Below are 23,707 nucleotides of genomic sequence, written 5' to 3' on the forward strand. Positions count from 1 at the left end.
GTTCTTTAACCCTGAGTGAGATCCAACTTCATCATCTGTTGGGTAAGGATATAACATCCCTACTTACGAGATAGACGCAAGACTCAAACTTAAGTAAGGCTAGAGTCTATTAAACTATAAAACTACCCAGGAAAAAGTCAAAACTGATGCCTTCTTTATCAAGATAAAACTGCTTGTCAGGCAGCAGTGGCACACGCCTTTAATCCCAGTACTCGAGAGGCAGAGGCAGGAGGATCTTTGTGAGTTTGAGGCCAGCCTGGTCTACAGAGTAAGTTCCAGTACAGTCAGAGCTACATAGAGAAATTCTGTCTTGAAAAATCATTAATTAAAGGAAGGGAGGGAGGGAGAGAGAGGGAGAGGGAGAGGGAGAGGGAGAGGGAGAGGGAGAGGGAGAGGGAGAGGGAGAGGGAGAGGGAAAAGGAGAGGGAGAGGGAGAGAAAGAAGGAAAGAAAGAAAGAAAGAAAGAAAGAAAGAAAGAAAGAAAGAAAGAAAGAAAGAAAGAAAGAAAGAGTTGACAAGTTCTATCAGTTTCCTGTTCCTGTCCCGCCATACAGGCGCTTTTGACGATTATGTAACAAGACACAAAAGAAAATGTTCGCGACACAGTCAAAACGTAGAGCCCGATTTCCAAAGATGCTTCGGAAAGCCAGGCTTCTTGGAACTTGCTTTGTACACAGGTGTCCTGACTTCCCGAAGCCTGAAAGGCGGAAAAACAGACTCTGGAATGTCTAATCAGACAAGCACATGACAGAGACACCGGGTGGCCTCTTCCTAAGGCCCAGGAACCAACAGACTTTGGACCTATTTGTTTTCCTCACTCCCAGTGCCTTAAACCAGAGCGGAAAGCCTGGGTCATTTCGCAAATCACCTGACTTCAAACTGAAATCAGTAACCTAGAGAAACAAGTACTTCGGGAGCATAGGGGCGCCCAAGGGGCTTAGCCTACACGTTCTGATGAGATCTGATGTTGAATGATTAATACCACCTTATTCATCCCCGACCCCAGGAGGTGCGCCTCTGCACACATTCAAACTCCCCAGGTGAAGGACACACAGGAAAGAGCCAAACACAAATCTAAAGAATGAGGTTACAAAGTTATCTCTAGCATCCAGCTGATAACTCAGCAGCAGCTAGCAGGTAGAAAATGACAAGGAACAAAAGAGAGGGAGACAGAGAAACAGAGAGACAGAGAGACAGAGAGAGAACTCCATGGCAAACAGTGGAGCATGATTTCCTTCCTATTACAAAACACTTTGGTTATAAACAAAAACAGAATTATACGTTGAGTCCAATCCACATATACAGATCACTCTGCCTTGCCCATCTCGAGTATGTTTTTGTTTGTTTCCCTATTTGTTTCTCCTTTTCCTCTATTTCCTTTAGATTTGCGCGGGGGGGGGGGATGATTTTTTTAAAAATTTAAGGGTTTAAGAGTTAGGGATTTAGTTCAGTGGTAAGGTTTTTGTTTAGCAAAGCCACAGCCAGGTTCAGTCCCAGAATAGAAGTGAAATGGATATGTCTCATTTCACCCACAAATCCACTGTGTCGCTAATATAACGTATTAGTAATAAACCTTAATATCTACTTATATTTCAATTTCTCCTTCTCAGAAATGCCCTTCAGCAATTGGTTAGATTCTATGAGACACAAAATTGCTTGGTTTTGCTTCCTTTCCAGTCCCTCTGAGTGGCTGGAGAAGCAGGTCATTTGACCTGTAGAATAGGCTGCACGCTGGATTTGGCTGGGTTTAGCTGGGTTTGGCTGGAGCGAGCTCACGTGACTTGCTCCCTTACCCTTGCGATTCCTCTAGCCTGATAGGTAAAGCTAGTGTTTGAATCCATGTACTTTGTATTGTTTTTACAAATGACTATGCAGTTCCCTACTTTCTCACGGAAACCATCTTTTTAAAAAGCTTAAGTCAGAAGGAACAAATGTGGCTTGTCTGTGTGACCAGGATAGACGCTGGCAGAGATGAGGCACGTGAGGGGGGGCGCTAGAGGTTGGGGGGCGGAGATCAGTGATACATTGCACACTGCATGGATGAGACCCTGGGTTCCACAAAGCTCACAAACACATACACTCCACAGAGAAAAGAACACACCAGGTCTATATTCTAAACCTACTAGAAATCAGATTTTCAAATTGAGCAAATGCTCTCTGTCTCCCCCTGTGTGTCTCTCCTTACATGTCTTTCCCTCCTCCACTGTTCCCCCTGACACCACTTCCACTTCTATCTCAATTCTTTCAAGCTTTTATTGATCAACTCCATGTTACACAGCATGTATGAATGTCTGAACTGCTAAATTATTGCTTTTAGTATTTTAAACCACATACAAATGGAATTATGCCTTATGTGTCCCTCCGTACCTTGGTCTGCCTACTCGTTCCATCTTCGCTCACACAAACAGCTCAGAGTATCTATCCGTCTACAGCACTGCCGCCATAGTGAGGGCAGTGAAGTTGTCTCCAGCGGCGAAGGCACCATAGTGTGCTACCACGTTTAAACTGTTCTCGATTTTTGCTAATTATTTTTTTTTCTCGTTTATTGAGACAGAGTATTATGTAACACAGGCTGGCCTTGACCTCTCCACGTGGGTAAGGCTGGCCTTGATTCTTGATTTCCTGCCTCCACCTCCCTGGTACAGGAATTACAAGAATGTGCCATCCTGCTCTGGTAGAATTCTTCAACACATTTCTAGGGAATGAATGGGAATTCCCTCCAGGCTGTCTGAAAAGTGAAATTTGTGGGTTTAGGGGTAAACTTGTTTTCAAATGTATTTGATATTTTTAAAACTTTAAGTGTCAGAAAAAATGAAGTGCTATCAGCAACCTAGAACTAGGTGCTGAGAACTATTGCTAACCCTTTAGGTGCCTTAGCTTATCTAATCTGATAGCATATGGGGAGGATGCTTCGATATTTCTCTTTTTAGAAGTGAGTGCTATTCCACAAGATTGCTAAATCACAGAGCTGGGATTTGTACCTCAGCATATTGTGTCTAGAGCTATACTAAATCGAAAGCAACATAGTAAAAGAGCAAGACATTCTAACCAAACGGCAGTATACAACACACAAGAGACTTCGCAGAAGAGACCACGAGTGAGTTTGTTTCCACCAACCATACTTGCAAAGACAACATGTCCAAAGAAGCATCATTTGAGGCACTAAGAAGACATTATTTGTAGAGAGGCAATAATTCAGTTCCTGTTTCTGTCTGTGGATAAGGAGCGGGATGGAATCCACTTGTCATGGCAAAGCTTCACTTATTTAGAAGGAGGTTTACACAGCTCTTTGCCAACCTGCTGTACAGGTGTGAGGTCAGCCTAGTCCTAACTGTCCATGCCCGTTATAATAAGGCTACACTGGGATGGCTCTTAGCAATTCTTATCGACTGTGTCATCTCTTGTCCCAGTGGCCCTGATGTGGACACTCTTCCACTTAGCAATGTCTTTCTCATGAAAGGAAACTCTTTTCTAAGCATAGACAGACAAATGCAGGATACAGAGAACTCTAAAATCGTCTACTGACCACTAGAATTATGGTCATGGCAGTAAGAGCAGAATAATTCTAGATTGTTCAAGGATGTGGGTTATATCCTGGCTCTGTCTTTATCTCTGTGAAAAGAAGTAAGCCAAGATGTTTGTGCTTAGGAACAAGAATACTTGGACTAACCAGTTTGACCATGATGTTGTGAGGATACATATCACATGAGAACAAAAGACACAGATAAAAATCTTCCGTTAAAAATGGGCAGAAAGAATGTGGAATGGCCATAAACCTTAGGTACTGTGGAATTTAACTTTATTTTATAGTATGAGGTCCTTTGATGACCTAGTAAAAGCTACAATGTGCTTTTCCTAGGAAATGTACACACACACACACACACACACACACACACACACACACACACGTTCCTAAACATTGAGGGAATTAAATTACTCTGCAGTACAAAAAGTGTCTTATTTCCACTTTCCAATTATGAAGTGACTTTGAGTTGAGTGTGGTGGTACATACATGTAATTCTAGCAGATCAGAGAAAGGAACAGAGAGAATGCTTCATGTTTAATGCTGGTCTCCTCCATATAATGAGCTCCAGACCAGCATCTAGGAATATATAGTTGAGGCCCCCATCTAAAGGGTAGTGACACCTTTTGGCTGGGATCAATAGTATGTCCTACAGTCTCAGCCCTGAGGCAGGAAGGCAGGGGGTCACTTGAGTCCAGGAGTTTGAGCCCCATTCTGGTAGCATGGAGAGACCACTTCTCAAATTTAAAATCAACAACAACAAAAAGTGTCTTTTGAGGCTTTGAATGTGTATATCATGTGACGTTGGTCCTGGGTTCAAAAGCAACTGTTGTATTTCAGAGCTGAAGAGACTAAGGTTGTCTAAGCTGCACCTTGCTGGGATCCCCCAAACTGTTTGGATTAAACTGAAGAGCTGAGACAACCGGGGCCTCATCTTCACAGTGGAAGAAGAAGATGCTGTCCTCTATTTGAATGTGCCCCCCCCCCCCATGCAACCATTCTCCATTCTGTTAAAGTAGCCCTCACCCCTGTGATAACAGCTGGGGCGGCCAACCCAACAGGCAGTTCTAGTCACATAAGCGCATGGCTTCGTAATGATGGGGCGTATGGTATTAGTGCTGGAAATACCTTTTTATTTCTTAGAAAATAAAAGCAAACAAACAAAAACAAACCCCTTTTTTGAGATGGGTTTCTCTGTGTAGCCCTGACTGTCCTGGAATGTGCCCTGTAAACCAGACTAGCTTCAAGTTGAGAGATCCACCAACTTCTTCCTCCTGATGGCTGGGATTAAAGGTGCCTAACACTACCACCTGTCAATAATTTCTAATAATCAGTACCTTTGTAAGGAAAAACTCTGCGTTTCACATTTTTTTTCTGTGTTATTTACTTCACTTTCAGCATCCTAGTATCCTTTCATGAGTGTGAATTTACTGGATTGTCACCAAAAGCCAAAATAGGATCAGGAGATAGGGAAACAACTGTTTTACAATTGGGTCGCTGAAAACTAGGCTTGCCAGCCTCTCAGGTGCAGAACTAGTAGTTTGTCCCAGATCTGGTCCCAACTTCTGGTCTCACTTGTTAAACCATGGAGGTTATTGTGCATCTAATACAGTTTCAATTTTCAAACAGCCACTGGGCACCTTGAGATCAAAGGACAATAAGTACAACTTCAGAGAAAGCAAAACTGCCCCCACACTAGAAGTCTATTAGTTGATCACTTTTCTGGACAGTTTTAAACAGGGGACAAGATAGAGTTGAGAACTGCTTCCCAACTCCTCCCAGGTCTTACAAACATGGCTGGGAGGCCTGAACTTTGACCTGTGTCTGCTATTCCATAGCAAAGGCCAGAGTGGAAACCATAAACCTATATGTTTATGTCAACACAAACGGCTACTGTCAGCTCCTTTTCTTGAAAACAAACATTGACAGGTAAGGGGCCAGGGATAGAAGCTATCACTGGAGCCAGGACCCTGCCTGGGGCTTCAGAGAGCCAAAGAGAAAAAACAACCGTGGGGCTTTGATTGTGTAGGATTCTGCTTCTCCACTCTTCTCATCCCACAGAGAACAACAAAATCAATTTCCTCTTGCCCTCCTGGGGGAAAACACAGTGTTTATCAACGTGTTGGCCCCAAAACCTCAGAACCAGAAGAACCACACCAAAGTGCTGTTGAGCAATAGATTCCAGGTACTTCACACATCCGGGATCCCTGACACTGCACCTGGGAGGCAAGATGACTATTGTGAATGCTAAAGTCTGAGCTCCCTTGGGAATAGTAATGGATACTCTGAGAGTGTGTGCGCACATTGTGGTGTATATGTGTATGGTGTGTGTGTGTGTGTGTAGGATGTGTGTCTCAGGTATGTGTGCCCATGGACAGACATAGAGAACTGTATACTCTGTTTCAGCTAGGCTTACTGGCCACAGAGCTCTTGGTATCTCCCTGTCTCTATTTCCCAACACCCCAAGGCTCTAATTAACAAGCATACACAACCATGCAAGCCAATGTTGTTATTTGTTGTTTGTTCTATGGATATTAGAGATTCAAACTCAAATCTTCATGCCTGCATAACAAACACTCTTATCTACCGAGCTATCTCTCCATCCTCCATTGAAAGATCTAGGGCTATGCCTTCATAAGGATGTTTGGGGGGATTTCTTCTGCACCCCTTCTTTTTCTTATCATAAAATTTCTGGATTTATATCATACATTTTTCTAGATTGCACATATTTCCCTTCCATGTACTGACGCTCCTCTGTCTCTGGACACCTCTCATTTCTTTACCTTTGCACCTTCCCCTCAATTACCCCCACCTCTTCCAGAGCTCTGGTGATCTATATCTTAGCCTAGTTTCTATTCCCTTATTATCCTCAAGACACATCCATACACATATACAACACTATACATATAGGTGTTGCTATTTCTTTTCACTAAAATAGAAACTCAAATTTCCCTGGTTTCTGCTTTCTTCCCACCCAACAAAACCTGATAGAAAAGCTCCTAAACTCTTAAGATTCAGCTTCAATTTGATCTTTTTAAAAGGTGGCATGTGACTCAACACCATGTGTGAACCGTGACGTGACTCCTTCTTGCTGATGGACACACTTTGTTTTCACCTTCATATTTCTATGAACACTGAAGCAATCAGCATCTCTGTATATGGTGCTTGCTTTCTGTCTGGTTCACAGATTCTTTTTTTTTTTTAATTAGATATTTTCTTCATTTACATTTCAAATGCTATCCCGAAAGTCCCCTATACCCTCCAGAGACTGCCCCACCCGGGGTCCATCCCATAATCAGCCACCAAAAGGAGACACTATTGCATATTGTCCCCCCCTCCCCCCGTCCTGCTCTCCTACCCACTCACTCCCACTTCTTGGCCCTGGTATTCCCCTGTACTGGGTCATATAAAGTTTGCTAGACCAAGGGGCCTCTCTTTCCATTGATGGCTGATTAGGCCATCTTCTGATACATATGCAGCTAGAGACATGAGCTCTGGGGGTACTTGTTAGTTCATATTGTTCCACCTATAGGGTTGCAGACCCCTTCAGCTCCTTGGGTACTTTCTCTAGTTCCTACATTGGGGGCCCCGTGTTCCATCCTATAGATGACTGTGAGCATCCACTTCTGTATTTGCCAGGCACTGGCAAAGCCTCACCGGAGACAGCTATATCAGGGTCCTTTCAGCAAAATCTTGCTGGTGTATGCAATAGTGTCTCCTTTTGGTGGCTGATTATGGGATGGACCCCGGGTGGGGCAGTCTCTGGATGGTCCATCATTTCATCTCAGCTCCAAACTTTGTCTCTGCAACTTCTTATTTTATTCCCTATTCTAGGGAGGAATGAAGTATCCATGCGTTGGTCTTCCTTCTTGATTTTCTTGTGTTTTGGAAGTTGTATCTTGGGTATTCTAGGTTTCTGGGCTAATATCCACTTATCAGTGAGTGCATATCAAGGGACTTCTTTTGTGATTGGGTTACCTCACTCAGGATGATATCCTCCAGATACATCCATTTGCCCAAGAATTTCATAAATTCATTGTTTTTAATAGCTGAGTAGTACTCCATTGTGTAAATGTACCACATTTTCTGTATCCATTCCTTTATTGAGGGACACCTGGGTTCTTTCCAGCTTCTGGCTATTATAAATAGGGCTGCTATGAACATAGTGGAGCATGTGTCCTTCTTACCAGTTGGAACATCTTCTGGGTATATGCCCAGGAGAGGTATTGCTGGATCTACTGGTAGTAATATGTCCAGTTTTCTGAGGAACCGCCAGACTGATTTCCAGAGTGGTTGGACCAGCTTATAATCCCACCAGCAATGGAGGAGTGTTTCTCTTTCTCACATCCTGGCCAACATCTGCTGTCACCTGATTTTTTGATCCTAGCCATTCTGATTGGTGTGAGGTGGAATCTCAGGGTTGTTTTGATTTGCATTTCCCTGATGATTAAGGATGTTGAACATTTTTTCAAGTGCTTCTTAGCCCTTTGGTATTCTTCAATTGAGAATTCTTTGATTAGCTCTGTACTCCATTTTTAAATGGGGTTATTTGAATTTCTGGAGTTCAGCTTCTTGAGCTCTTTGTATATATTGGATATTAGTCCCCTATCAGAGTTAGGATTGGTAAAAATCCTTTCCCGATCTGTCGGTGGCCTTTTTGTCTTATTGACAGTATCTTTTGCCCTACAGAAGCTTTGCAATTTTATGAGGTCCCATTTGTCGATTCTTGATCTTACAGCACAAGCCATTGCTGTTCTGTTTAGGAATTTTTCAGATTCTTCTTCATAAGGTAGAAAACGGGCTACGTGGTTGCTATCAACGTTCTTGCAGGGCTGTGTGCCTTTTATCATTTTATTTGCAATGCTAAGTATATTTTAATTTTTGATAACTCACATTGGCTTGGTTGCTAAATAAAACAATATTTATTTGAGTGATAAATCATATTAAAATACTCTCTTCCTTTATTACTTGTCATTATGTACAAAGTGTAGTGAAGTGTGATTAGCTATATAAATATATGATATTGAATTTTATTTATTTGTATTTATTATAGTTTTTGTGTATGCACACGCATGCATACTTGCTCATGTGTGTGGAACCAAAAGCACAACTTTTAGGAGTCAGTTCTTTCCTGTCATGTGTGTCCTGCAGCTGGGACTTTGCAAGGACTTTGCTGCACTTTGCCAGGCTTTGCAAACAGCACCATCTTGCTGGCCCAATATTGAATGCTAAATGTCTGTTTCAAGGTGTTCCAGTTTCCCCAAGTATTCTAGTGGCATCATCAGAGTTTCACTATTACTACAGGCCACATGCAAATAGATTGAATCCTGTGGCATCGTAAGGAATGTAGCAAGAAAACAAATGTCAGAAAACCGAAAGACAAAAAAAAACCTGTCTTCCAAGGTTCCAAAAATATTCTCAGAGAGAGAGAGAGAGAGAGAGAGTCAGAGACAGAAACAGAGAGAGAGAGAGAGAGAGAGAGAGAGAGAGAGAGAGAGGAGGGAGAGAGAAGAAGGGAGAGAGAATGCGGAGGGAGGGAGGAAAAAAGCAGAGTTGGATGGGATGAATGGATAACAAAAATAAAGACCAACTCCCAATATTTGGTTATCCCTGTCAGCAGTTGATTCTGATGGCATCTGTTTTTCTTCAGTGTTAAATATATAGGATTAGTGGAGGGCAAGGAACTTTTTGTAGAAACAACAGTCTTTTTGTTTGTTTGTTTCCTTTTGGGGATTTTCTTTTCTTTCCTTTTCCTTTCTCACTTGACAGCCTATTTATTTATTTATTTATTTATTTAAAAAATTGAAAACGCAGAAAGAAGGACCTTACCCGATAAATCTCAGTCAACTCTTCTTTGATATTTTTTTTCCCCTCTTGAACTTACTCATCCTCCTGCCCCAGCCTCCAGAATAGTTAGGACTAGAGACAGATCCCATCTTGCCATGCTTGCTTTGTTTGGTTTGAATAGCTCTATGTGTCCAATAAGCAGAGAAGTGGACAGTTTCCTTGAGGCCGATACGATCTATCGTTCACGGGAAATAAGCACAATTCAAACAGGCAGTGTGAGGAACACTGAGCAGCTGAGGAATAGGCAGGGGTGAGGGGTAGGAGAGAAAGGGCCAGACGTTTGAGCTAAGAATCGACAGTTTTCATCATGGAAGAACAGACATACATAGGATAGCCTGCATAGGCAGAGCTGCTGTGAGAGTACATTCCAGGAAAACCTTAAGAGATTACTTTAATAATAAACCATGCATTCTTCAGCAAGCTGTCACGGGATTAACTACCCCTTTCTCGGCTGGGAACACAGTCCAGACTCCACCCCACCCTACCACAGGGCAGGTTTTTGTGCAAACGACTGTCCTTATGTGGGGACCTTGGTTTATAAAGCACTGCATTTAATTTTTTTCCTACTTTAATTCTCTAAACAAATTTTAGTGGTGATGAACACCGGGGTGGACTTTGGTGTGTGTGTGTTTCTTATGTGGAGATGTTCATTTTAGACTTACTGAAAAGTTATCAACTTAGATGTGGTAGGAATGGTAAGAAACAGGACCTCCTGGGATAAAAAGAGTTAAATTTATTTTCATCCCCCCCCCCCCCCATAATGTGAGCAGGACATTGAACTACTGCCAAGACCAATATCAGCACCCTAGAGGTATAAAAATACACTGCAAAACCAGAACTCTCTACTGTGGGCTCTTTAGATTTCTGTCTAACACAAGGGTGTTCGCTTTAAGCAGCCACTATGAGCCTGCTGCTCACAAATGAGCTCTTTGGGTCCACATCACTGCTTCACAACTGCAGTTCACAGCAGATGAAATCGTTTTCTTTCTCTGGTTTCTAAGGCAAATCCATTCCATCTAGTGGGAGCAAGTTAACACATTTTGATAATAATCTTTCAACTATATAGATAAAGACAAAGGCCTAAGTGGCCACTTCCACATTGAGAAATGATTCATGTCTGTCTGTAGACTTGTTTCTTTTATATTATCAGAGCCCCTGTTTGTGTGAATGAACTACCTTTTTTTCCCCTAATTTTTGAACTTTTTGAAATGACACCATTTCTCTAGACTACTAGATTTGAGAATCAAAGTGTGATGTTCTCAGAGCTAGCAGAATTAAAGTTCGCACCTATGTCTTGTGCCTTCATAGAACTGAAAAGTAGACCTTCCATCATTCACTGAAAATCCTTTTTTTTTCAACCATAGAAAATTACCTCAGAGGAATATTGGAAGCACACACACACACACACACACACACACACACACCTCTACTCTGCACACCCAAGTGTGAAGGGAATCCAGAGGTCAGGTAGGGGCAGCACCTGGACCAGCTGTGTTGCTCTGTGTCTCTTACTCTCCCTGCATGAGGGCTGCTCCAAGCCTGACCTACTTGCAAGCAGAAACTGCCACTCTCATTGAGCTACCTCAAATTACAGTGATTTTGCAGCTGGGGCTAGGCATGGACCACAAAATACATCCTTGGTGCACCATAAGCCCAATTTGAACCCTGGATTCTCAGTGGTAAAATGCAAATCCATTGTGTTGCTTACTCAATAAAATCAATAACCCGTTTCCATCCAAGTCACAATTTGTCATTTTCATAGTCAGTACATTCTGCTTACAACAGGGGAGGAGGGGCAGGAGGGAGAGGGAAGAAGAGGAGGAGCAGAAGGAAAAACAGACAAGAGGAGGAGGAACAAGAAAAAAAGGACTAAATAAGAAAGTGGAAGAGGAGGAAGGGGGAGGGGAAGGAGGGAAAAGGGGGGAAGGAGGGAGAAGGGGGAGGGGAAGGAGGGAGAAGGGGGAAGGAGGGAGAAGGGGGAGGGGAAGGAGGGAGAAGGGGGAGGGGAAGGAGGGAGAAGGGGAGGAGGATCTTCCCAAAGCTTAATTTCTTAAGTACTTGAAAAGCACCACTGTTTCTGTGACTATTTAACAATTGTCCCCTGACTTTAAAATATACAGAAAAGAAATTGTGAGATTCTATAGGATTCCCAAGGTCTGCTCTGCCGGGCTATCCACAGCTGAGCATCGATGAAACACCTTCCAATACTTATTCACATATCTCAATATTTTCATGAAGGAATAAGAAATGCTGTAGAAACTAGCAGACAAAGTCATGTTATCTACGTGTGGGTGGATATACACTGAAATGATCACAAATGTAGATCATTTATATGGAGGCTAACTTGTTTTGTTTAGGCCAGTTTAATAGCGAGAATATGCTCGAGCGTGATATTAAATTTCAATAACAGGGCATCTTTTTACTTGGGCACACATAGATTTCCCTCCTGTTTAAGCACGTTCACAATTAAAGAATAGTGATTTTCTTTAAAGGTAACAATCCAGTCACATGCCCAGCTTTAGAAAGGACAGACTGGACCCGGGAACGGAAAGTCAGGAGTAAAGGCGCGTCTTTGTTCAAAATGCCCCAGGCGGTTTAGGATGAGTTCGCAGTTCGCGTGCCACGCCACTCGAAGTGGCAATCCAGGGAACGGATCTGCGAAACGCAGCTCAGAGGATCCCATCCTTTTCCTCCAGAATTTCCCTTTTCCTGTCCTTACGTGCACCCTTTCTGGCCCAAGGCAGTGTGGGGCTCCTGGCCCGGGTTGTGTGCACGCTCCTTTTTCCGGGTCTCTGCGATCGCCCCCAGCTGGCCGGGCGCACGGGGCGCAGGAGGCGCAGGAGGCGCCGGATCTCCGTGGCTTTAGTTCGAGTTAATAAACAGTTAAGTTTGGAAGACTCGGCAGACACGTTGAGGGGGAGTTACCAAGTCCAGGCAGCAAAAACATCCCGCCGCCACATTCCTGGAGAGTCCTCAGAGCCAGCATCTGATTAGAACCATATCTCTACCGGGAGTGGCCGCGCGGCTATTTAAGTGGCGTTCTCCGCGTCCTCGGCGCTGCAGCCTTGAGGCTTCGGGCGCGGGGAAGTCATGCTGGCTCCACAGAAGCACTAGCTAGTCCGTGAGTAACTCTGCCATCCCCCTTCCCTTCGGTCCCTTCTTTCTTTCTTTCTTTCTTTCTTTCTTTCTTTCTTTCTTTCTTTCTTTCTTTCTCTTTTTTTCCTTTTTTTTCTTTTTTTTTCTTTTTTTTCTTTTTTTGCGACCTACTTCTCTCCTTTGCTGGCTCCTCTCTTCCCATCCCTGCCTTGGCTGCAGACCTTGGGCGCTGGGGAAATCTTACAAATGAGACAGTGTACTCCGGGGAGAGCAGCGGGTTTTGTGGCCTGACATCTGTGGAATGCTTCCAAGGAATGCATTTTACCTTTGGGGTCGGACTCAAGGCGCCCATCCTGTGACATTTAACGAGTCCCTGTGTGTGTGTGTGTGTGTGTGTGTGTGTGTGTGTGTGTGTGTGTGTGTGTTGTACACGAGCCCTAGTTTTTAGGGCTTAGGGGACATCCCAGGGAATGCGCGGTGTGGCTGCTGACCACCTAATAAACTCCTGAATGATGTTCAGTTTTACTGTGCGACAAAGGCTGGGGACATGGTCTGTGCCTCCGAGGAGCTATTTTCTGCTGACTGACAGCACAGGGCATTAAAAATGTGAACTTTGTCTTATACCAGCATTCCTAAGAAAAGTATCTGCCCAAGCCACGTAACAAACTTGTTTTAAATCGTGAAGCGTTTGAATGCTGTTTTTCTTGACTGTTGTAAATTATTTGGAAGGATTAAGAATTCAAGAAGAGGGACTAAACTGTGTTTAAAACCTTGGAGACCCTGCCAACGTAGCGGTTCTCTTTGCGGCATAGAGCTGGCTGTTATTTCTTCCTGCCTGCTCTCCTCCACTTAATCCTGAGTCTGGAATTCAGCTCTGTAGTCGGTTTCAGATGGGAGCTGTGTGAATCCGAAGGGAAATTTAACTGGATTAAAAACAGTTAAAAAATATGGATGTTATCTCCACCCGAGGCACCCCCTCCCACCCTTTCCTCTTTCTTCGCCTGTGTTTGGAAGAAAGGGAGCCACCCTGTAAACCGAGAAGAGCAAAAACGAGCAAGCTTCCAGGCACATGGAAAGCTTTAAAAATTATGGAGGGGCAACTTCATGAATAGTAAATGTTGCTGTTGCTCTATAAAGATGAAAAAATTTCTGGCCCTAATCAGGCAAAGCAGGAGGGGAAGGGTGGAGGTAGATATAACTCCAACCTAAGTAATGGCAGAAAATTTGCCAAAATCCCTTGGAGATAGCTGATAAGGCTCCAGGAACGCTTCTGATGGGATGTCTAACCTACCTAGTTTACAATCTTGAGGCCTGGGTTCTGCACATAGTAGCAGTGACTGGTTGTTTAGAAAGGAGGGACTAGCCAGGACTCGGGAGCCACTGCTACCAAATGGCTTTTCATGGTGCTATCTTGTCCTGGATTAGGCTGCCCTGTTTTAGCTAGCTACCCCACCCACCAAGGACTCTACCTCTCTCCACTCCCTTGGTTGAGGCAGGGCACAGCAGTACTGAAAGAAATGTACTGGCTTGAGAATTTAGGAGTGTTGGGGATTCAGGCTTTGGAGAGGAAAACAGCTATCTAGACAAAGCAATGCTAGAGGAACACAGCTCAGAAGGCGAGATTAGCAAGAGCCCTTGAGAAAGCACCAGAGAGGTGTGGTGGTCTCTTCCAGCACTCGCATCAGACACAGACCACTTCTTCCCTAGTTCGTAGTCACTGTCTCCTAAAACTCGCTGGGTTCTTCCCAAGCCTTGTTTAAAAACCTAATCACAAACCCCTTCTTCCTCTACTGCAAACTCAAGCCCTTTTGTCCAACCGCGAGTCTAGAAACTTTTTCCCTGTAGGCTGCTATGCTCCGTCTTTGCCCTGAGTTCTGGAGAAGGAACCCAGGACCTTGGGCATGCTTGACAAGCCATGGAGCTGCGCTTCTCAATTCCTGGTTGGATGGTCTTACTCTGTAAACCCAGTCTAGACTTAAACTCATCATCCTCCTGCCTCTGCCTCAGGAGCCCTAGGACTGTAGGCGGAGGTGAGCACACCTCGCTAAGCTGGGCCACTTGTATTATGGCAGAAGAGAGAGATTGTGGAGGAATGGGAGGAATGTGTTCTGTCTTTGCCCTCCAGCACCCATGTATTTATAGAACTGATGATCCCGATTCTATTGATCTCCACCTGAGGATGTAAAGGAGGCTGGGAAGATAACCACAGGATGCTTTTAGGCCTTGCTGACTTGAGAAGAAAGAACAAAATCCAGAGGTTAGATCTCTCTCTCTCTCTCTCTCTCTCTCTCTCTCTCTCTCTCTCTCTCTCCTTTCCTCTTTTTCTTTTGGCATTTTGACACTGAATCCCAAAACTTATCTCTCTTCTCAGTGGGAGATTGAACACCCCCCCCCCCCCCAGTCATCGAGTCCTGGAATCCCAGGCGAGCGCCACCACACCCAGTTCAGAGTTTGCATTTCTGCTAAAGACTTAAAATTTCCAAGGTTAAACTAAGTCTAAATTCCTGTCCTTGGGCCTATTTATTTCTTGTCTTCCTCCAAGGGTTAGGTGGATTTTAGCTCACTTTGAAGATAGTTGTTGACGTGGTGAATGGTGCAAGAGCCTCCGGAAGCTGTGGACCAACTGGTCTGGACTGCTCAGCCATAGTTCTGTTACCTAAAAATTAAACGAGCAGGAAAACAGGGCTTGCTGGGTGGCTTGTAGCCACCAGGAAGTTTTGTGGGAAACTGTGCTCCTGGTGAGACCATGAGGAAGTCCCTTCTTCATTTCTCCCCCAGACTAAACCTATCACCACTTTGATGAAGCCAACTTGGAAGTACCCTGCGTTTCTTCGCCTCTTCTCTCTGTTGGGGTTTCATTCCTTTTCTTCTAGGACAGAGCTAGGATACTGGAATGGGTGGAGAGGCTGCTGAAGGGAACTCACTAACAACCTAAGTTCCTCCAGCTGAAGGCTTGCAAGGGTCCACCATTTAAACCTCCCTACCCTGGGCAGAATTAGGCTGGGAACCAGACTGGCAATCTGAAACACCTGAGTAGCAGGATGCGGCTGTTTTGGGTTTTGGGTTGGTTTGGCTTCCTCCTCCTTCTCCTTGGAGTTGTAATAAAAGTTGAAGCACTGTTACAGAATTGCAGAGGGCGGCCCAAGTCTCATTTAGATGACAAAGTATTCACATCAGATAAGTGTGTTTAAGGGAAAGCTAAATTATGGTAAGATATCCTAGTGGGTTAATCATAGCAATCAGAAGGGAAGCAAATGACCAGGTCTCCTGCTAGAGACAAAGCCCAAACAAATTCCTGATTAGGGGTACAAATGGTGCTGGATATCTTAAAGGCTTAGCAGTTCCTATATGCATTCATGTGCTAGCCGTGTCCCTCCTTCTGCCAACACAGCCCAGTTGGGTAGTAGTTGAAAGCATCTGCACAACTGTTAGTAAAATGACCGTGGACACACAGAATAACCTCTCGGTAATTCTGTTTTCTTATCTGGGGAAGAACAATAGTACGAAGGGCTGCTGAGAAGGTAAGTTAATCTATATCCTTAGAATACTTTATTCTGTTTGTCTATTTGTTTCTGCCCTGTGAACAATTGAATCAAGTGTCTTTGTGGCCCCTGAGAGCAAGTGGAGAATTTCTTAATCAGAGTGGAATACCACCCACCTATTTGAAAAATGGTAATCATTCAAGTATTCAATACTAAAAAAGCCTGTGTATTTGCTTGTGTTCACGCAAGAACAGACAGTTACTCTCTGTTCTCAGTGTGGAGGACTGCTATTTGGTTTGGTCAGAATGACCTCTGGTCTCATTTAAATCTTCCCCACACTCTCTCAGACTCCCAACAGAGAAAGAGTGACCCTTCTCCTGAAGTCAGCATTCTAGCCAAGGAAGTGGGAAAGGGAGGGACCACCCTGACTAAGCAGTGACTAGGCCAGGACACGGGCCCCAATACTATCTTGGTCCACATAGCTGGGCAGGTTGCCATGGTTACTCCCCTTCCTGCATCTTTCCACCACCCTGGAAGGAAACTTGCCTTCTCTAGCACAAGCAGAATCTGAACAAATTGCTTCCTGCTCTAAAAATGGAAGTTACTAAGTGAAGTAGAGCCTTTCGTTACTCATATGGCCCTTCCCTCACCCCTCAAACTTGTTTTAATTCTAATATAGACTTTCTAATCTTTGCTAGCTCTCACATCATCTAGACAACACAAGGCAGCTTATAAAATTTCAGTTATTACCTCAGTACAGAAGTTGCTTGGCAATTTCTTTCTCCTCTTTAACCTGCATAAACTAGCTGGGGGCAAGTGACCTGTGGCTGATCTAAGCTGGTAGGAATTCTCAGTAATGGGTCATGCCAATTTACGGTTTAGTTCTCGGGAAGTTACCAGGAAACAGAAAGTATGAAGAACATCTCAGATTTTTCAAGAAATATCTGAGTAAAGGGTGAGGGAAAAACAGGAAGTAAGGATACTAGAATGTTGGGTCTCTAATCCTGTAAGAGCTAAGAGTTGTTGCAACTGTGGAGTGGGTGCCTATGTGTAGAAAACCCTGGATTCAACCCCCAACACTACAGAAAAGGAAAATTAAGTTAAAATGCTCTTAAACCTGGAAGAAACTTGAATGACAAGTAGGTTTAATAAGCCTTGGGAGAAAGCAAAGCTAGTAAAAGCTAGTCCGTTTCACCACAGTGATGTGATGTAACACATTAGGCTGAAAAACTCTGCTCTCTGCAGAGGACATAAACTGCCACCTGTAAGCTGATTTGTAACAAATGAAGTCACCTGCCCAAGACTGCACTCTTGGGGTGTGATTCACAGCTAGAGAGATCTCTTCTTCTTCTTCTTCTTCTTCTTCTTCTTCTTCTTCTTCTTCTTCTTCTTCTTCTTCTCCTCCTCCTCCTCCTCCTCCTCCTCCTCCTCCTCCTCCTCCTTCTTCTCCTTCTCCTCCTTCTCCTCCTCCTTCTTCTTTTAAAGGTTTATTTATTTATTATATGTAAATACACTGTAGCTGTCTTCAGACACTCCAGAAGAATGCACATCAGATCTCACTACAGATGTTATGAGCCACCATGTGGTTGCAGGGATTTGAACTCAGGACCTTCAGAAGAGCAGTTGGTGCTCTTAACCATTGAGCCATCTCTCCAGCCCGAGAGACCACTTCTGAGAAAGGTTCTCAGAGTGTGGTCTTTCCACTCCAGATGGACTGAACCAAGCTGGCAGAAGGGCTTACCCAGCCGCATTCTACATACCTTTCATTTGATCTAAGAGTAACACTTATATTATAGTCCAGCTTTATGATCCAGTCACGCAGTGGAAAGCCTAACATGGTACTTCATCTCCTGCCATCATGGAAATAGTAAAGCAAAGCTATTTAAGTATGTTTAGCTGCATCTTCGGTTGCAAAGAGATGAGACAGCACATATTTATGTTTTACCCAGAATCCCAACATTGCTTTCTTGGTCCAAAGAAAACTATTGTAAACCTTAGTTTTATGACATTGCTGAACATCTAAATCCTTTCTCCTAGGCCAAAGTTCTTTAAAGAGTATAATTAATGTCACTTAGGAGACTGTCTCAGCCAACACTTTTTTTTTTTTTTTTCTAAAAAGGACTCCAGTAATCTACATCATTACCCTTAAACCAGGTGGCTTTTTCTACCTCATAGCTTTTACATTTGCTTTTCATGCCGTGTCCAGGAGCGCAGACAAGAGCCTCCACTGTAAATACACTATCTACTGCACTTGAGTTTTAGAGAGCTGTGTGTCTCAGGAAGGATCAGTCCATTCTCCCATTTAACTTCTATAACTTGTAATTAAAAAAAAAAAAAAAATTCCTGGACTTTGGGTTTAGCTCAGTTGCTGGAGTGCTTACCCAGCATGCACAAGGCTCTGGGTTCAGTCCCCACTGCTGAACTAATTGTAGCTCATACTAGTAATTCCAGCATTGGGGAAGTGGAGGCGGGGAAGGCCCAAAGTTAAAGAGCATCGGCATTATACAGTGAGTTTGAGGCCAGCCTGGGCTACTTACTGTCTCAGAAAAAGGTGTCTCCATTACTTAGCTCCTGCATGATCAGCTTGCTCCACATCAGCCCTAAAGGGGAGGCTTTAGTGTTTCTCTGAGTGTTGATGAAGAACCTCTGTGATCCATGATGCTGGGTTGGCCATGGAGAAACAACAATCCCAGCGAGTAGCAGTAAGGAAGAAGTCTGCATCAGGTGAGGCCCGTCTAGAGTTCTGCCAACCTTCCGTGGAATAGCAACTCCTGGCATTTCTCAGAAACAATACTAAAAGCCAGGCAAGTGACTCATTGGTAGAGGTTCTACCGAGCACACATGAGACACGGGATTTGATTGCCAGTTTTAAAAGGAGGTGGCTCAGTGTCCCTAACTTTTAGCTATCACATTCACCTTGCAAAACAGTCCTAAGAATGATTGGTGTGGGGGCTGGAGAGATGGATCAGCAGTTAAGAGCGCTGACTGCTCTCCCAGAGGTCCTGAGTTCAAATCCCAGCAACCACATCATGGCTCACAACCATCTGTAATGGAATCTGACACCCTCTTCTGGTGTGTCTAAAGACAGGTATAGTGTGCTCATAAATAAAATAAATCTTTTTTAAAAAAGAAGAAGAAGAAGAAGAATTAATGTGGGTAGAGATCCCACTTGAGACTAAAGTATGTATGGTGTCATCCAGAAGTCGATTAGAGAACTCTGCTTCTGAGATGAATGAGGTTAGTGGTTCAAAGCTCCTACAAATGCCCATGTCCACAGTCCAGCTTCGCCGTAACACAAGAGGTGTAACACCTGAATTTCCTTCTTCCTCTCGGTAAAATGAGCTGACTCAAAGTTACAGCTAAAGGGAATGGAAAGTTCCTGAGGGTGTCTGCTGACACAGACAGATGCTCCTTTCAAACTGTCATTCCCAGTGCAACAGCTGGGCTGATGTGTGGGAAACATTCTTATTCTCCTTCTTGCTGAGTTTTAGATAAGCTAAATTCTGATGCTGAACACATTGCGGCTGAGAGTTAGACCAATTTTCCTTCATATGTTAAATCCATTAAATATGAGGGTCAAGCAGTAGAGTATGACTATATGCCATTAACTGGTAGAGACCTACAAATGCTACCTTTCATGGTTCCACGTTGGTCTGGCCAAGACAATACGGTCATTTTTAAAGTCTAGAGTTGATCTACACCTAAAAATCTGGGACATGAAAAGTAACCAATTTTCCTTCTTGTATCAGGCATAGCTGTTTTCCTATGTAACCTCCTTCCCTCCCTCCTCTCATCCACTTCTTTCTCCCTCCCTTCATCCCCCCTTCATTCCTTCCTTTTCTCCCTACTTTCCTATGGGACAGGGTCTCTCAGTAGCCCAATCTGGAGTCAAACTTCTCGTCCTTCTGCTTGAGTCTCTCAAGGGCTCCATAGGTATAGGTATGGTACCACCACATCCAACTTTTACACTTTACCTTTCAGCTGCTTTGTTCAAGGCTAAAGTCTGTTCTGATTTCTATGACACACAATTCAGAGTAAGCTTTTATATTATCTTCTAGTGTTATAGAAATAAGCCAAATGCATCTGCAAGTATGACAGAGGCATTAAGTAGGTTGGGAAGAATGCAGGGCCCACTTGGCTTTGGGTTACAATGGTAAAGTCCTTTGAGTCAGGATCAGAAATCACAATGAATGTATACACTAAGCCTTCCAGGACCCTTGCTTTAGGGGGAGGCCTTAGGTGTGCTTTAGTTATATCACCATTGACTTTGTTGCTATTGCTGTCTTCACATCAGCAGTGTTTGCTTCCCCCATCCCCTCCAAAATTAAAGATTATAAATGCAACCTCAACTTTGAAGTAGAAAACAAATGTAGAGCTGACAAACACAGTTCTTCCATTAATAGTTATTGATATTTAAACATAATTCTTTCACTAGTAGTTAATGATATTCAATATTGATTTCTGCCAAGGCAAAGGTTGAACTATAGATAGAATCTTTCAGAAAACATATAGATAGATGATAGATAGATAGATAGATAGATAGATCTAAATTGAAATGATAACTAATTTTACTTAGTATCCAAATTGTCTTCGGAAGTATAACTTGATGCAAAATGTTTAATTAATTGCCTGAAAACCTGTTGAGGGAATAAAATTCTGATTTATTGAGCTGCCTGGAATTATAATAATTAAACATTGGTTGAAATTCAAAATCAGATGCAACTATTTATTTTGTGCATGCTAATTACCATCCACAAAAAAAAATTAGCTGGGTATGGAGATATACAGAGAGAGAGAGAGAGAGAGAGAGAGAGAGAGAGAGAGAGAGAAAATGCTCATATAGTGCCACACACCTATGGTCCCAGAACTAAGGAAGCAGAGACAAGAAGAGCTTGAGTTAAAGAACAACCTGGGTGACAGAGTGAAATCCTGTCTTGACAAAATAAAAGAAATTTAGAGAAAAATGAGAATCCAACAGCAGGATTTGTTCCAATTGAGTGGTGTAGGGAATTTACATGGGTCCAAGTAAAGTCAGTGGTTGTAATGATGGAGTTGTCCTTTAAATGGCTAAAGGTGTCAACTATGCAAAGGTAACATGAGAAAAGACATTGTAGGGGAAAGTAAACAAGGGAATCATGGGAAGGGCAGAGTATACTCTAGTTACTCTGGTCACTCTGACAGGTGCAGAGCTAAGAGATCATAACGTATCGAATGAAACCATGGAGTAGGACAGTGCTCATGGAAGTTAGGGTTTTCCTAAGAGTATCTCTTCATTTAAGCAGAAAGACATGTTGACTCAAAACAGCTAATCCGTCTAAGCTAGCAAGATGAGTATGAGCAAGGATTGCTTAGCAGTTGACAAAAATCCTACCAGCAAAGTACAGCAAAAGGTTTGCTTCATTTAATATTAAAGAACAAAAGGGAAACAGGTTTAATGTCCTATATTTCTTTTGATTTGTTTGAGACAGGTTCTTGCTATGTAGCTCAGGCTAGCTAGCCACCAGTTCACTGCATAATCTGAGCTGGATCAAAGTCAACAAACCCTCCAGCCATTGACCTCCTCCACTCCCACCCTCCAGTGCTGGAATTACAGGCATGCATTACCACCTCCTATCTGTACATTAGCCTTAATGTTTTAAAGTACTGTGCTCTTTACCAGACTGTATAAAGCCTAGGAAAGTAGGGTAACTAATTCCCTCACCTCATAGGCTTTACTGAGTTAAAAGAAGAATTCCCCAATGAGTCAGAAAGCAACAATAGGTCATAATGTGGGGAACGATACAGTGCGTAAGAGACATCTCTGAGGTCATACACTTGAGTAGACTTTGAGTGACAGGTTGAGACTTAAGTGGGAGAAGACCATCAGGGATTCAAGCTGGGAGAGCAGCAGCAGAGGCGTGGAAGGCGTGGCACATCCATATCTGTTTGGGGAAACAGAAAAGAATGTCTTCTCTAGAGAGCCAGTAACCATGAATCCATATGTCTGCGAGTGGGTTAAGGACTTTGAAGCACAAATATAGGTATTGAGCACTGACACTTGACTAATACAAAATCAGGAAGACTAATCCAGTAGGCACTTCTTTTTTTGGGGGGGGGTGGTTTTTGTTTTGGGGTTTTTTTTTTTTTTGGTTTTTGTTTTGTTTTGTTTTTGTTTTTTGTTTTGTTTGTTTGTTTGTTTGTTTTGAGACAGGGTTTCTCTGTGTAGCCCTGGCTGCCCTGGAACTTACTCTGTCGAACTCAGAAAACCGCCTGCCTCTGCCTCCCAAGTGCTGAGGTGAAAGGCATGCACCAACACTGCCCGCAGTAGGCACTTATATATAATGTCTCCATAGAAGTTGACCCAATACCACTAGAATCACTTAGAACTTGGGTTATCATTGGAATTCTTTGCGAAGATGGAAAGTGCTTAGCGAATGCACCTTTCGACTTTAAGCATTTTAGGCATAGTAGGGAATAGCATAGTATTTATGTAGAAGAGGTAACGTACATATACCATGAAGCAGACACTCATAAGGAGTAATGTGACAATGAGGCATGGCTGAGGAAGAACGCTGGAACTCAGGAAAGTGTAAGAAGCAGGAGAAGGATGAGAAGCAGCACGACAACCAGGGACAACTGCAAAACAAAGCAACAAAACAGTAAGTCGGAGCCTTGCTGGATAAGTAGATACCTGAACAGGTGAGGATATTCCAAGCTACAGACAACACTCTCACAGGTTCTGTAGGTACAGAACAAATCCCATCAAATCTCGTCCCAGCCCATCTACAGTGGTGCTAACGCTCAGCTCCTGATGTGGGAACTCTTCTGCAGCGTATCGGATGCATTCGTGCTCTGTTTGAAAGTCTAGATGCAGAGGCTTCCTGCAACCAGCATCTGTGGAAGCTTCATGAGTTGCTGCTGTAGACTACTTTCTTATTTCTATGAGTTGCTGCTGTAGACTACTTTCTTGCTGTAGACTACTTTCTTACTTCTATGAGTTGCTGCTGTAGACTACTTTCTTGCTGTAGACTACTTTCTTACTTCTATGAGTTGCTGCTGTAGACTACTTTCTTGCTGTAGACTACTTTCTTACTTCTATGAGTTGCTGCTGTAGACTACTTTCTTAAGAAGACTGTCCTAACAGGAGGCTAATGCTTTTTGTAACTAGGTAGTGCACTGTAACCAAAGCTAGCTTGAGGGAATGGGAAGGAGAAATGGTTACATTTTCCTGATAACTGTTTTCATTTAAATCTCAGGTCAGGAGTTTGCCTCATCTGAAAATGCCTTTCTTGAGATTTTAGGATCAGCTAGCACATTTGGTACTAAGATGTACCCATTGACATGTCCTCTGTGACATTCCTGGTGGTTGAAACTGATTGCCAGATGCATGTAATGTTTTCTTCCGGTGTTTATGAAGCTAGTGATGGATCAGAACCTTGAGTTTTAAGTTAACTTTACAGAAAACACCACTGGTATTCTTTAACAACCCTGCCTTGCACAATTCTTCCTCTCAGAGATCACTGCCACAAAGGTGTTCCTTGAGATTGTAGTATGGCTACAGGAGATTTTACAAAATTGTTGGACAGATAGTCTATACATTGTGGTAGTCTTCTATCATTGTTCATTTAGAATTCCTTGACATAGTGCTAATTTTTTTTCCTTCCTAAATGTTGATGGCAAAGATTTTTATGCTAACTAGAAACATCTCCTCCAAACCACTAAGCATCAACTTTAGCCAGCACTTTCTTGTCTTATGCAACAGGTACCTATGGGTAAAGAC

General features: G+C 43.2%; 1 protein-coding gene across 9 annotated transcripts in view; it reads left to right on the forward strand.

Annotated features, from left to right (window-relative positions):
- Dab2 (disabled 2, mitogen-responsive phosphoprotein) overlaps positions 1 to 23,707 on the forward strand; it is a 140,928-nt gene that overhangs the window by 74,654 nt on the left and 42,567 nt on the right. For 4 of the 9 annotated variants that reach the window (NM_023118.5, NM_001037905.3, NM_001310446.1 and 1 more), the window contains exon 1: positions 12,307 to 12,491. The exons of 2 other annotated variants lie outside the window; for them this stretch is intronic. The gene's annotated coding sequence lies outside the window, so the exon portion shown is untranslated. Of the gene's footprint in view, positions 1 to 11,946; positions 12,492 to 14,608; positions 14,724 to 23,707 lie in introns of those variants that run through there. 3 more of the 9 variants (XM_017316424.2, XM_030248312.1, XM_030248313.1) reach the window with 2 other exon arrangements.

The sequence above is a fragment of the Mus musculus genome, chromosome 15 (assembly GCF_000001635.26).
Source record: "Mus musculus strain C57BL/6J chromosome 15, GRCm38.p6 C57BL/6J".
In the NCBI taxonomy this organism is placed as follows: domain Eukaryota; kingdom Metazoa; phylum Chordata; class Mammalia; order Rodentia; family Muridae; genus Mus; species Mus musculus.